Here is a 13,472-nt window from a genome sequence, read left to right on the forward strand (position 1 = left end):
AAAAAAGCTAAAGTGGATAAAGAGAAATACTTTTAACTGATGGTATATGGAGAGGATTATAATCAATGTAATGAAACAAGCTATATGAATTGTTGAATTTGAAACTGATGATGTGCCCTGTAAACTTTCACTCAATCCACAATAAAAACCTTAAATTAAAAAAAAGAGAGAGAGAGATGCAAATCAAAACAATCATGAGCTATTGTCTCATGCCGTCATTAACAGCAAATTTTTGTTAAAAACCAGAAGACAACAAATGCTGGTGAGGGTGTGGAGAGACTGGAATCCTCCTACATTGCTAGTGGAACTGTAAAATGGTTCAACCACTCCAGAGAACAATATGGCACCTCTGCAGAAAGTTGGAAATAGAAATACCTTATGATCCAGCTATCCCTCTAGTTGGTCATATATACACAAGAAATATGCAAGCCAGGACACAAGTAGATACATGCACACCAATATTCACTGCAGCACTAGTCACAACAGCAAAAAGATAGAGAGACAGTGTAAATACTCAACAATAGAAGAATGGATAAACAAACTTTGGTACACACACACAATAGAATACTATGCAACGTTGAAGAATAATGATGAATCTGTGAAACAACAATGGATGAACCTGGAGGTCATTATGCTGAGTGAAGTTAGCCAATCACAAAAGGACAAATATTATGAGAGACCATTATTGTAAAAGCTTAAGAAAAGTTTTCCAGACTAAAATAAACATTCTTTGATGGTTACTAGCTGTGGGAGGGAGGGGCTCAGATCATGGGGAGGGCAATATGCAAGAAGAGGGAAAGTGGCAGAAGAATGATAAAGATGGTGAAGACACAGAGGTATTATACATGGGTTAAAGGGGACAGAGATAAATAGTGTTATATATATGCAACTTTGAAACAATAGTGTTTTGTGCATAGAACATGGTTTATGACAGGCTGAATGGGTAAGGGAGAAAGAGTGGGATACACATATATTTATATATCTCACAAATATACAAGCATTTGAAAGAGGATATTTGTACATGAGTATTTACCTTCCTGAAAACATAGCTAAGGAGCAAAATAATGAAAACTTCTTAGATGTAATCAAACATCTTAAGTCAATGAGATGATGGGCCAAAGGGCTCAGGACCATAGTGTCAGGGGACACCATGGTCAACTGGCACAAATAGTCCACAAAGCCTATGTTCTATATCCTGCTTGGCTGAGTAGTATCTGGGATCTTTAAAGCTCATGAGCAACCAACTAAGGTACAGCTATTGGTCTCTCAATGTGCAGAAGAAAGAAGAGTGATAAAAATTGAAGATGCTTGGAATCAATTAGCCCAATGACCTACTGGAACATGAAAACAGCAATCTCCAGGACTCTGAGACCAGAAGAAATAAACTATGTCTGACTACTACTGCCAACTGACCTGAAAGGGATCACATTAGAGGATTCTGGATAGAGTAGGAGAAAATGTGGGGGGCAAACTCAAAATTATTTTACTAAAAATAATAAATACTGGATTTTCTGGTCAGTAAGAGAATGAAGGATTCTGACACTATGGCCCTCCACCACCCTTTAGGTCTGGAAAGGAACTTAACCTTGTGGCCCAATTTTCAGCTAAATAGTAGCTAGGTATATGGGGGAAACAACAACACTAGCAAGGTATGCTCACCATGAAATGGTCAATCATTCAAAATCAAAAGGGCCACATTTTCCTAAGGACAAAGTTGAGAAGGGTTAGGAAGGTAGGTAGAATGCAAATAGGAACCACAAGGAGGAAGTGGGATAAATATTGTTGCCTGGAGAGGATTGTAGTCTTTGAGAGGAAACCAAATCTGTGACTTGTTTAATTTAAAGCTGATGATCTTGTTGGTAAACCTTCACTCAATCTATAATAAAAAGTTGAAAAAGAAAAAAGAAGAAGGATATGTTCATATACATACAAGACATCAGGAAGAATATATGATAAATTGTAATAAAATAATTGCTTTGAAATGCTTAGAAATATGCCTTATATATAGTAACTGGACAATAAATGTTAGCTATTATGGGTATTAGAGTTTTGGCATTGCATGATAGGATATGTACTGAACTGATAACCATAAGCATGGCAATTCAAGCTCACCAGCCACTCCTCAGAAACCTATATAGGGTCGCTGTGAGTCTGAATCAACTTGAAGACACTTAACAACTACTATTAGTAGTAATAGTAACAGTGATTATTCTGGAAAGTAGATGTGTATGAATTATGCAAGAGGAAAGGTACTTGTACTGTTTACTTCTTAACCTTTCAATTTTTTTTTAAACTTCTTTTATGACTTAAAAAAGGTGCAGAGGCCTTACAAAAAGAGCGAGGAGTGGCTGTGAGAGTCCTCTTTTTCACCTGCAGTCCTACCATTGATGCCATTTTTACTGAGCCATGTTCTTTTTACCACTAGGGAACTCTGGAGCTTTCTGAGATGATGCAGAAATTGGACTCCTATTGTTGGTACTTCAACTGACGTGTTACAATTGTCACTAAAAACCTCTAGTTTTATGATAAAACTAGATGACAAAGGTGCTGTTGCAGTGCATACAGAAAGGCTAGTTTTTCGATAAATGATGTGAAGTCAATTATATATGCATTTTGGAAAAAAAATCTTGAGCTGCACTGCATATTATACTCAAAACATAATTTGAGGTGGTAATAGATCTAGATGGGGGAAGATAAAGCAAAAAGTTTCCAGAGGAAAATGTAGGAGAATATCCTTATGACCCTTGTTGTTCTTGTTGTTAAGTACTGTCAAGTTGGTTCCAACTCTTAGCAATCCTGTATAGGGTTTCCAAGGAGCAGTTGGTGAGTTTGAACCACCAACCTTGCAGTTCAAGCCAATATTGCAGTCCAACACATTAACCCACAGCACCACAACCTGGGGTAGGCAAAATTTCTTAGCAACTGAAAACACTAACCATAAAGGCGAAAAATAAATGCTACGTTGCACTTCATAAAAATATTTTGTTAATCAAGAGAAACTAAGAAAATGAAAAGACATCTCAGACAGGAGATATCTTCAACACATATTAAAATTATTTCTGTATTGGTAAGAAAACGACCAGAAAATTTGCACTGCAGAGATTTTTTTCCCATCACAATAATGCACCTGCTCATTCCTCAAGGGAAGCAAGAGCTTTCCTACAAGATGGGTTGTGTGCTGTCTTTTGAATCTTGCATACCATTATAAAATAGACACTTGAGGGAGAGAGAAAGGAATAGCCAGAAATATCACCATAGAAACTTGTAAGTCCATCTTCTGCCCATAACTGATTGTTGTTGTTGTTGTTAAATGCCGTTGAGTTGGTTCCGACCCATAGCAACCCTGTATAGGGTTTCCAAGGAGCAACTGGTGAACTTGAACCACCAACCTTGTAGTTCAAATGTGCATTAACCCACAGCACCACACCAGGAATATCTAAAATGGGGCTACAATGTGCCCAGTGAAGGAGGCTTCCTGCAGAGCCTCTGTATTACATAAGACCATAGGTAGAATCCTGAACTCCATCCAGAATCTTCTGATGTGGGAAATTTCCCCTTGAAAAGACAAGCAGATCAGTCTGGATTGGCTAGAAGAACAGAAGATACTTCTTGAAAGAAAGACCAACAGGAAAAATATAAAACAATAATGGCAGTAAGGCTGACTTCTATAAGAACAAGCAAGTTGCTTGCCCAGGAGACATCAAGGCAAGTGGTCGGATCCCCTCAGAGCAAATCCCCTTCCAAGACTAAGACTCAATGGGAATACACGAGCAGACATGTGCTCTGACTGGTGACTACATTGGTCACCAATAAAGGGAAGTGAGGGAAAAACAGCAATGAAGCAGCAAGCTAAGCCCTACCAAGTTCAATAGACTCCTGTGAACCCAGGTGGAGACCTGATTGGCCAGCAGGTTGGCAAGACCTGGGGACTCCTAGGCCCAGAGTCAGTGACATAGTCACAGAGGACTAGAGTAGAGAGTGAAGCATCAAGCAGATAAGAAGTAAGGGGATATGCACGAGAACACCCACACTTGCAGATAATACCCACTTGATCTGGCTTCAATGGCTGGATGATCAGAATTCAACTAGAAGAAGAAAGAAGAGGAACAAAAGAGTAATCTAATACAATTTGATGAACTTGACCTACACCTATAGATGCAGTAGCTCAAAAGAGGGAACAAATATTTACAGCGAGGATCATTCCCACCCCTTTGATACACAAGGTGGACAGGGATGGGCAACTTGGATATTGGCTACTCAAAACGGGAGTCTACAAATGCAAGAAGTGATTGGCTTACAAGCTTTCAAAAGGGAGCCTAGATTCAGAGGTCGCAGAGGAAGGTAAAATTTCCACTGAGTAGTATCCAATCTGTCTGGGTGGGGCCGAGGAAAGGAGATGGGGATGGCATTCATGTGGCACAACAGTGAATAATTATTATCAGGACTGACTCTGAGGGTTGGAAATGTAAAGGTACACATTTCGTAGCAAAAGGAGGGGAGTGATTGACTTTGCAGTCCAGGAGATGAGGTCCCTGGGACCATCAAGGGAGAAGAGCAGAGAGTGGGACCCTACCCAGAGAAGCAGTGACGCCAGAGACGGAGGCAGACTCAGAGAGGGAGAGGGCCTGTGTGTTGACTACCAGGGGGAAGGCTTGCAGGGTATACCCTTTGGTTGGTTGATGATTCATGGAGGGGCATATAACCATGGCAATGAAATGATATATGATAGGATGAATATAAAGCTATTTTTCTCCCATGTAGACTATCACATAATTTAGAACAAAACACTCAAAAATAAAAAAAAGAATGGTTGTGAGGAGAGCCATCAAGGCAAGCAATCAAGTCCCCTCAGTGTAAACCCCTTCCAAGACTGAAACTCAAAGGGAATACATGAGCAGGCATGTAATCTTGCTGGTGACCACGTTGATCTACTGATAAGGGGAAGTGGAAGAAAAACAGCAATGAAGCTGTTTAGCAATGTTTAGCAATGAGCTAAGTCTGACAATGTTCAATAAACCCCTGCCAATCTGGAATGAGACCTGGTTGGCCAACAGTATTGCGAGACCTGGGGATTCCTGAGCCCAGGGACAGGGACATAGCCACAGAGGACTAGAGCAGACAGTGAAGCTTCCAGCTGATAAGAAGTGAGGGGAGATGTACAAGAACACCCATACTTGCAGAAAGTACCCAGTTGACCTGGCTTCAATGGCTGGATGATCAGAACTATACTTGAGGATGAAAGAAGGGGAGAAAAAGTGTAATCCGCTACAGTTTGATGAACTTGACCTATACTTATGGATGTAGTAGCTTAAAAGAGGGAACAAATCTTTACAGCAAGAATCATTCTCACCCTCTTGGTACACAGGGTTGACAGGGATTGGCAACTTAGACATTGGCTACCCAAAATGGGGAGCTACAAAGGCACGAAGTGACTGGCTTACAAGCTTTCAAGAGGGAGCCTAGTTTCGGAGGGTGTGGAGAAAGGTAGAATCTCCACTGAGTGATTTCCAGCCTGTCTAGATGGGGCTGGTGAAAGGAGATGGGGATAAGACTCTTGTGGTACAATAGTAAATAATTGCTACCATGACTGATTGTGAATGTTGCAAATGTAAAGGTAGACATTTTGTAACAAAAGGAGGGGATTGGTTGATTTGTAGTCCAGGAGTGGAGGGCCCTGGGACCATCAAGGGAGAAGCGTGGAGTGCGGGACCCTATCCAGAGAAGCAGTTATGCCAGAGATGAAGGCAGAGACGATGACATGGAGAGATGGACAGCTGAGAATTCTAGACTCAAGGAGGGAGAGGGGCTGTGTGCTGATGGCCAGGGGGCAGGCTTGCAGGATATACCCTTTGGTTGTTTGAATGGTAATATATTCCTGAATGCTTCAATGTACATCCAAAAGACAAAAACAAAAAAACCAGAGGGAATGGAAGCAAATGCTGTTGAATGATGATGCATGGAGGGGATTGTAATCATTGCAAAGAAACAAAATATGATAGGATGAATGTAAAGCTGATGTTCTCCCATGTAAACTATCACCCAATTCACAATAAAAACTTAAAAAAAAAAAAAAAAAAAAAGTGTCCAAGAGCAAAGATGTCACTTTGCAGACTAATGTACCCCTGGCCCAAGCCATGGTGCTTTCGATCACCTAACATGATTGCAAAAACTTGGCAATAAATAAGAAAGACCAAAAAAGAAAAAAAAAATGAGAGAATGGTTTTGAGACCTTACCTCATTCACCCTACAGCCCTGATCCTGCTCCTTCAGAATTATTATTCTTTGTTCTCCAAACTCAAAGAACATTTTAAAGGCATATGATTTGAGTCCCCTGAGAATGCCAAAGCTTCCATTTTGATATGGTATAAATCAAAGAGCACAGCCGTCTTTGGAGAATGGTTAGAAAGATGGGAAAACCGCCTTCGGAAGCATATATAGCTCTGTGAAGGATATACCAAGAAACAATAGCTTCACATTTTGACATTTTTATTTAATCAAGGTTTCCATGTTTTTGTAGTAATATTTTCTACTTCCATTTGTACAACATTGACTCTTAGCTTTTCACATATGCCCTGAATCATATTGAGGCATTCCCCTTCTTTTCTACTCTTGTCTAGGATTTTAACTAAGAACTGATATTGGATTTTATCAAAAGCTTTTTCTGTATCCGTAGAGATGATCACATGGTTCTTTTCATTTTTTTTTCTACTGATATGATGTACTATATTGAATGATGTTCTAATGTTGAACCATCCTGCATTCTTGGAATAAATCCCTCTTGGTCATAGTGTGTGACTCTTCATATGATGTTGGATTATGCTAACTAGTATTGTTTTGAAGATTTTGGGGTCTATATTCATAAGAGAGATTGGCCTGTGGTCTTCTTGTGGTGTATTTGTATGGTTTGAGTATTAAGTTTATTTTAGCTTCATAGACTTTAAGCATTACTGGTGTCGATTTTCTAAATAAACTGATTTGATTTCTTCATTTACATGAGTCTGTTGAAACTTTCTATATTCTATTGAGTCCATTTGAGTATGTTGTACGATTCTAAGAATTTATCCATTTCATCTAGGTTATCCAGTTTTCTGCCATCTAGTTGTTTATAACATTCTGTCATAAGTCTCTTTTTTTTCTATTGGGTCAATGGTAATGATCCATCCACTTTCATTTTTCATTTTGGTTATTTGCATCTTTTCACTTTTTTTTTTGTCAGTCTAGCTAAATGTTTGTCAATTTTTTAAGCTTTGCAAAAAAATAACTTCTGATTTTATTGATTCTCTCTATTGTTCTTCTGTTTTTTATTTTATTTACTTCTGCTCTAAACTTTGTTATTTCCTGTAGGCTTAATTTGCTCTCGTCTTTTCAGTTACTGGAGTTGTGGAGTTAGGCTATTAATTTGAAATCGTTCTTTTCTCATATAGGCATTTATCACTATACATTTCCCTTTGAGTACTGCTTTCATTGCAGTGATTTCTTCCTTGACTCATTGGTAGGTTAATAGTATATGGTTTAATTTCCATTTTTTGTGCATTTTCCTTTTATTGGTTTCTAGCTCACTCCATTGTGATCAGAGAAAACACTCTGTATGATTTCCGTCATTTACAGTTTATTATTATTTCTTTGTAATCTAAAATGTGGTCTATCCTGGGGAATGATCCATGTGCACTGGAGTAGACTGTTTATTGTTTGGGGGTGGTATGTTTTCTATTACTTCATTATTTTAATGTGCTTATTTTCAATAGAGGAGGCTTTCAATGGTAAATGGAGGCCACTCATACAAGCATATGAAAGTCAAATATTAAATTCTCAATCATTTTGTGAGCTGGTTGAAACCAAGTTGATAGCATAAAATCACCTTCAGTAGAAATTTGGCAAACACTATAAATTATTGTTTTCCAACAGCTAATTATTGAATACTCACCAGCACACCACTAAAAACATTAAGAAAAAAAACAAACTAAACTAAAACAAGAACAATATAGGAGAAGATTGCAGAAAATTATTTTTAAAATTAAAAATTGAATCAATGGAAAAGATACCTATTTTTCCTGACTTCATCAGTGATTCACTTTGGCATAGACAAGCTATTTAATGCCTTGGTTTCTGTTTTTTCTTCTAGGTAAAGATAATAGGACCTAATGATAAGGCCTACCCATACATAGTTAAGCAATAATAATTTACACTTGCAAAATTAATATTCATCATCACCTAAGAGTTACAATTTGGTCAAGCAATACCGTCATGAGGAGTCATGAGCAGTCTTTCCCAACTAGTCTATTCTGTTTTTCTCTTCTAGGGGAATAACAAGTTACAACTCAGAAATGACTCACCATACAGTTTTTCAGTCAGGAGAGCTGCTTTTTAGGCATGCCTCCAGGCAGCCCCTGTGGTCCTTAACCCCTCTGCCCCTCAGCCTAGTCTCTGACCTGCTCAGGGAAATGTTACATAGCTCTTTCGCTTCACTGACAAGTGCCCAGAGATAGCCCATGTTGCCATAAAGCCTTTGTTCAAAGGCTCTCAGATCTCTAGCACCATGGATCAAGAACAAGTGCCTGTAGGCACTCAGCTTTCTTGCTCCATGGGTCTGGAAGTCTACCCATGTTGTCTCTTGCCAGCCTCCCAGTTCTGCTGCCTTTGCTACCACTGTTTCTCTGCTGTTTCCAGTATCACCACTCTCTATTTCTCTTGAGTCAACTAGGTTCTTAGTGAAGTGACCTGGGGTCCAAAGTATGCACTTCACTATCAGATCTTATTTCTTGATTGTAGTGAGGTCCCCTCCCCCCGCATAGATCTAAATTAAAAAAAAAAAAAAAAAGTTGTAAAGACATGATCCTATGAAGTAACGAGTAATATCTCAATCTCCCAGAGTGCACAAAAATGTAATATTTTTTTCAAAAAGATTTTACTCATACTTGTGTGCTAACTGCAGAGAACACCAGAAAAGTGTTTACCTGTGCTTTATTGACTGTACAAAGGCTTTGAACTGTGTGAATTGTGACAAGCTATGGACAACATTACAGAGATGAGTATTCTGGAACACTTAATTGTACTCATGAGATACCTGTACACCAACCAAGATACAGTCATTCAAACAGAACAAGGAGATACTGAATGGCTTAAAATTAGGAAAGGCGTATGTCAGGGTTGTATTCTTTCACCATACTTATTCAATCTGTATGTTGAGCAAATAACCTGAGAAGCTGGATTATATGAAGAAGAATACGGCATCAGGATTAGATTAACAACTGGCAATATGCAGATGATACAACCTTGCCTGCTGAAAGCAAAGAGTACTTAAATTACTGATGAAGATCAAAGACCACAGCCTTCAGCATAGGTTGCATCTCTGTGTAAAAGAAAACAAAAATCCTCACCATGGACCAATAATTAATATCAAGATAAATGGAGAAAAGACTGAGCTTGGCAAAAACTTCATTTTGCTTGGATCCACTATCCACATTTATGGAAACAGCAATCAAGAAATCAAATTATGTAGTGTATTAAGCTTTCATGGTCCCACAGACTACTCCCCCAAGCAGGATATAGAACATTGTCTTTGTGGACTGTGTTCTGCCAACTGACCATGGTGTCCCATGAGATTATGGTCCTCAGCCCACAGGCCCATAAACTCTATGGCCTTATGATGTTTGACAATATCTAGGATGTTTTCATACTTTTGCTCACTATATACTCCACCACATTCATATTTGTTTTTGCAGGACAGGTAAATACTCATGTACAAATATCATTTTTCAAATTCTTATATACTTATGGGATATATAAATCTATGTGTAGCCCACTCTTCCTCCCTTACTCATTCAGCCTATGTCTCAATCCATGTATCTATGCACAGAACACTGTTGTTCCAAGGTTAGGTATATAGTATTATTTACCTCTATCTTTTTTAGCCCTTGCATACCTCCCTGTGTTTTTACCTATTGTCATCATTCTTCTGCCATCCTCCCTCTTCTTGTATATTGTCCTTGTGACCTGAACTAATATGTGTCTACTCTCTAGCCAGCGAAGTACTCTCCCCTCCTTTCCACCTCTGTTGCTTATCAAAGAATGTATCTTTTAGTCCAGAAGTATTTTCTTAAGCTTTTACAATGATGGTCTCATACAATATTTGTCCTTTTGTAATTGACTAATTTCACTCAGCATGATGTCCTCCAGATTCATGCATGTTTTGAGGTGTTTCACAGATTCACCATTATTCTTCAATGCTGTATAGTATTCCATTGTATGTGTGCACCAAAGTTTCATAATCCATTCTTCCATTGTTGGACATTTAGGCTGTCTCCATATTTTTGCTATTGTGAATAGTGCTGTAATGAACACCAGTGTGCATATATCTACTCATGTTTCTTGCGGATATATACCAAGTAGAGGGACTGCTGGGTCATAAAGTATTTCTCCATCAGGAAGCTATGCTACTGGTATTTTAAATACCAGCAGGGCCACCCATGGTGGACTTGTTTCAGCTGAGTTTCCAGACTAAGACAGATTAGGCATAAGGAGAGACAAACTGAATATTTAGTCACTGAAACCTTATTAATAGCAGTGAAACACTGTCAGATAACACCAGAATATTGAATATTGAAACATGAAGAGCACCAGAACATTGCCAGATATAGTGCCTGAAGATGAATCCATCTGGTTGGAAGATACTCAAAATACAACTGGGCAAGAACTGCCTCATCAAAGTAGAGTTGACCATGATTATATGAATGGGGTAAAGCTTTCAGGGTCTTCATTAGTAGATGGAACACAACTGAAAAGGAGAAACAACTGTAAAAACTCATTAATAATTGGAACATGAAATGTACAAAGTATGAATCTAGGAAAATTGGTAGTTTTCAAAAATGAAATGGAGACTTTTTTCCTGGTCTCCTAAGTAAGTGGTCAGCTGTCCACTTTAGTCCAAGCCCAAGTTTGCGCTGCCTGGGGACACTCAGAGAAGGGAAAGGCCAGAGTGGAGCATCCTCTGGGCATGCAGTAAACTGCACCCTCCCTGCCAGTGAAAGAAATGATGCTGTCCCAGTAAGATTTGCTAGACCATGTATTGTAGCATGTCATCATTTGCACAGAAAAGAGAAAGGCAGCCCACTTATGTTGAGCCCAAGAACCAACTAGGGAATAATATTTAAGTTACAGGAACAATAAATATTTCAATCTCAGAGAGAGGTCATATTAAATCAGTTGTGTATAACTGGGTCTTGGGGATCTAGCTATCTATAGAATGGGAATTCCAGTAGGAAAACTGCTTGTATACAGCTTGTACTGGAAGTCAGCCTGATAAATGTCTACATGTGTGCATTGACATGGGAACTGATGAAACAGAACTCTCAAAAGATCCATTTTACTTGGGCTTATATCCAAAAAGAAGGAGCTCTGGTAGTGTAGTGGTTACAAGTAGGGCTGCTAAGCTCAAGGTCAGCAGTTCAAAACTATCAGTGTCCCAAGGGAGAAAGATGAGGCTTTCTGCTTCCATAAAGATTTACAGCCTCAGAAACCTTATGCAGGATTGCTATGAGTTGGAACTAACTCCACAGCACACCACCACCATAACAACCATGTCTGAAAAGAGACCATTCACAACATTATGATGATTTGAGTGATAGTTTATGAGAGCCATTCTGACAGATATGGCTGGAATACACTTATTCAGTTTGAAGACTTTGGAAATCATTATGCATTCAGGTTTTTGGAGAAAATACCATGAAAAATAGTGTACCATCAATGATGATATTCAAGGAACAGCTACAGTAGCTCCAGCAGGTCTTCTTGCAGTTCAAAAAGTTATTGATAAACCAAACTTAGAATGTTGTTGTTGTTAAGTGTCAGCAAGTCAGTTCCAACTCACGGAAACCCTATATAGGGTTTCTGAGGAGCAGCTTCTGGGTTTGAACTGCCAACCTGTGGTTCACAGTCTAGTGCTGATCCTAATGTGCCACACCAGGAGTCCAGTGATCTCAGATTACAGAATCATATTTCTTGGAGCAGGAGAGGCTGTTCTTGGAATTGCATGTCTTATAGTTATGTCAGTCAAGAGGTCAGACAACATATTGCATTAGGCAAATCTGCTGCACAGGAACTTTTTAAAGTGTTGAAGAGAAAAGATGTCACCTTGAGGACTAAGGTGCGCCTGACCCAAGCCATGGTATTTTCAAGAACCTCATATGCATGCAAAAGCTGGACAGTGAATAAGGAAGACCGTAGAAGAACTGATGCCTTCAAATTGTGGTGTTGGAGGAGAATACTGAAAGTGCCATGGATAGCCAAAAGAACCAATAGATCCGTTTTGGAAGAAGTGCAGCTAGAGTGCTCCTTGGAGGCCAAGATGGCCAAACTTCGTCTCTCATACTTTGGACATATCGTCAGGGGGAACAGTCCTTGGAGAAGGATGTCATGCTGGGTAAGATGGAGGGTAAGAGAAAAAGAGGAAGACCCCCAACGCAATGGATTGGCCAGGTGGCATCATTGATGGCGTCAAGTGTGGCGGCGGTAGTGAGGTTGGCCCAGGATCGGACATTGTTTCATTCTGCTGTTCATGGGGTCTCTATGAGTCGGTTCCAACTCAATGGCACCTGACAACAACAACAACATAGTTATGTCTATGGTGCAAAATGGCCTCTCAGAAGAAGAGGCCCAGAAGAAAATCTGGATGGTTGACAAGTTTGGTTTATTAGTTAGGGAGCAGAATTCTAAAACAGACTGTCATCAGTAGACCTACTCCTGAAATATAAATGGACAGCTCACCCAGCCTCAGAGAGCATACTGAATACTTTTGAAGATGGAGTAAATGTACTCAAGCCTTCAGCTACAATTGGATTTGCAGGACTGGTCAACTTTTTACACCAAATGTAATCAAAGTCATGACCTCTATCAATGAAAGGCCTGTAACAGTGACTTTAAGCAACTCTACAGAAACCCTATACAGGGTCACTATGGGTTGGAATTGACTTGACGGCACTTAGCAACAACAACAAAAGCAGAATGCACAGCTGAGGAAGCTTATACACTGACAGAGGGAAGGTGTTGGTTTGCAAGTGGTGATCCATTTGGGCCAGTGAAACTCAGTGATGGGAAAGTTTTTATGTCAGGTCAAGGGAACAATGCATATATTTTTCCAGGTGTGGCTTTAGCTGTCATTCTCAGTAGCACTTGGAATATTTGTGACACTGTTTTCCTATAAGCTGCAAAGGCACTGACAGGTCAATTGACAGATAAAGAGCTATCCCAGGGAAGATTCTGCCCTCCACTAGCTAATATCCAAGAAGTTTCTATTAACGTTGCTATTAAAGTTAAAGACTATCTATATGCTAAGAAAATGGCTTGCGGATACCCTGAGCCTGAAGAAAGGCTAAGTATGTTAGAGAAAGACTATGGCTAAGGGAATAGAAGTCATTACTGCTAGATGTGTATGATAGCCTGAATCCAAATCAAAGCCTACCCAGATAGCTGACTAG

General features: G+C 39.4%; 1 pseudogene; it reads left to right on the plus strand.

The window, feature by feature from the left end:
* The window catches only part of LOC102828969, a 32,294-nt pseudogene extending 18,822 nt beyond the window's left edge, over nucleotides 1–13,472 (plus strand).

This window comes from Chrysochloris asiatica, unplaced genomic scaffold (genome assembly GCF_000296735.1).
Source record: "Chrysochloris asiatica unplaced genomic scaffold, ChrAsi1.0 scaffold00165, whole genome shotgun sequence".
NCBI lineage: Eukaryota > Metazoa > Chordata > Mammalia > Afrosoricida > Chrysochloridae > Chrysochloris > Chrysochloris asiatica.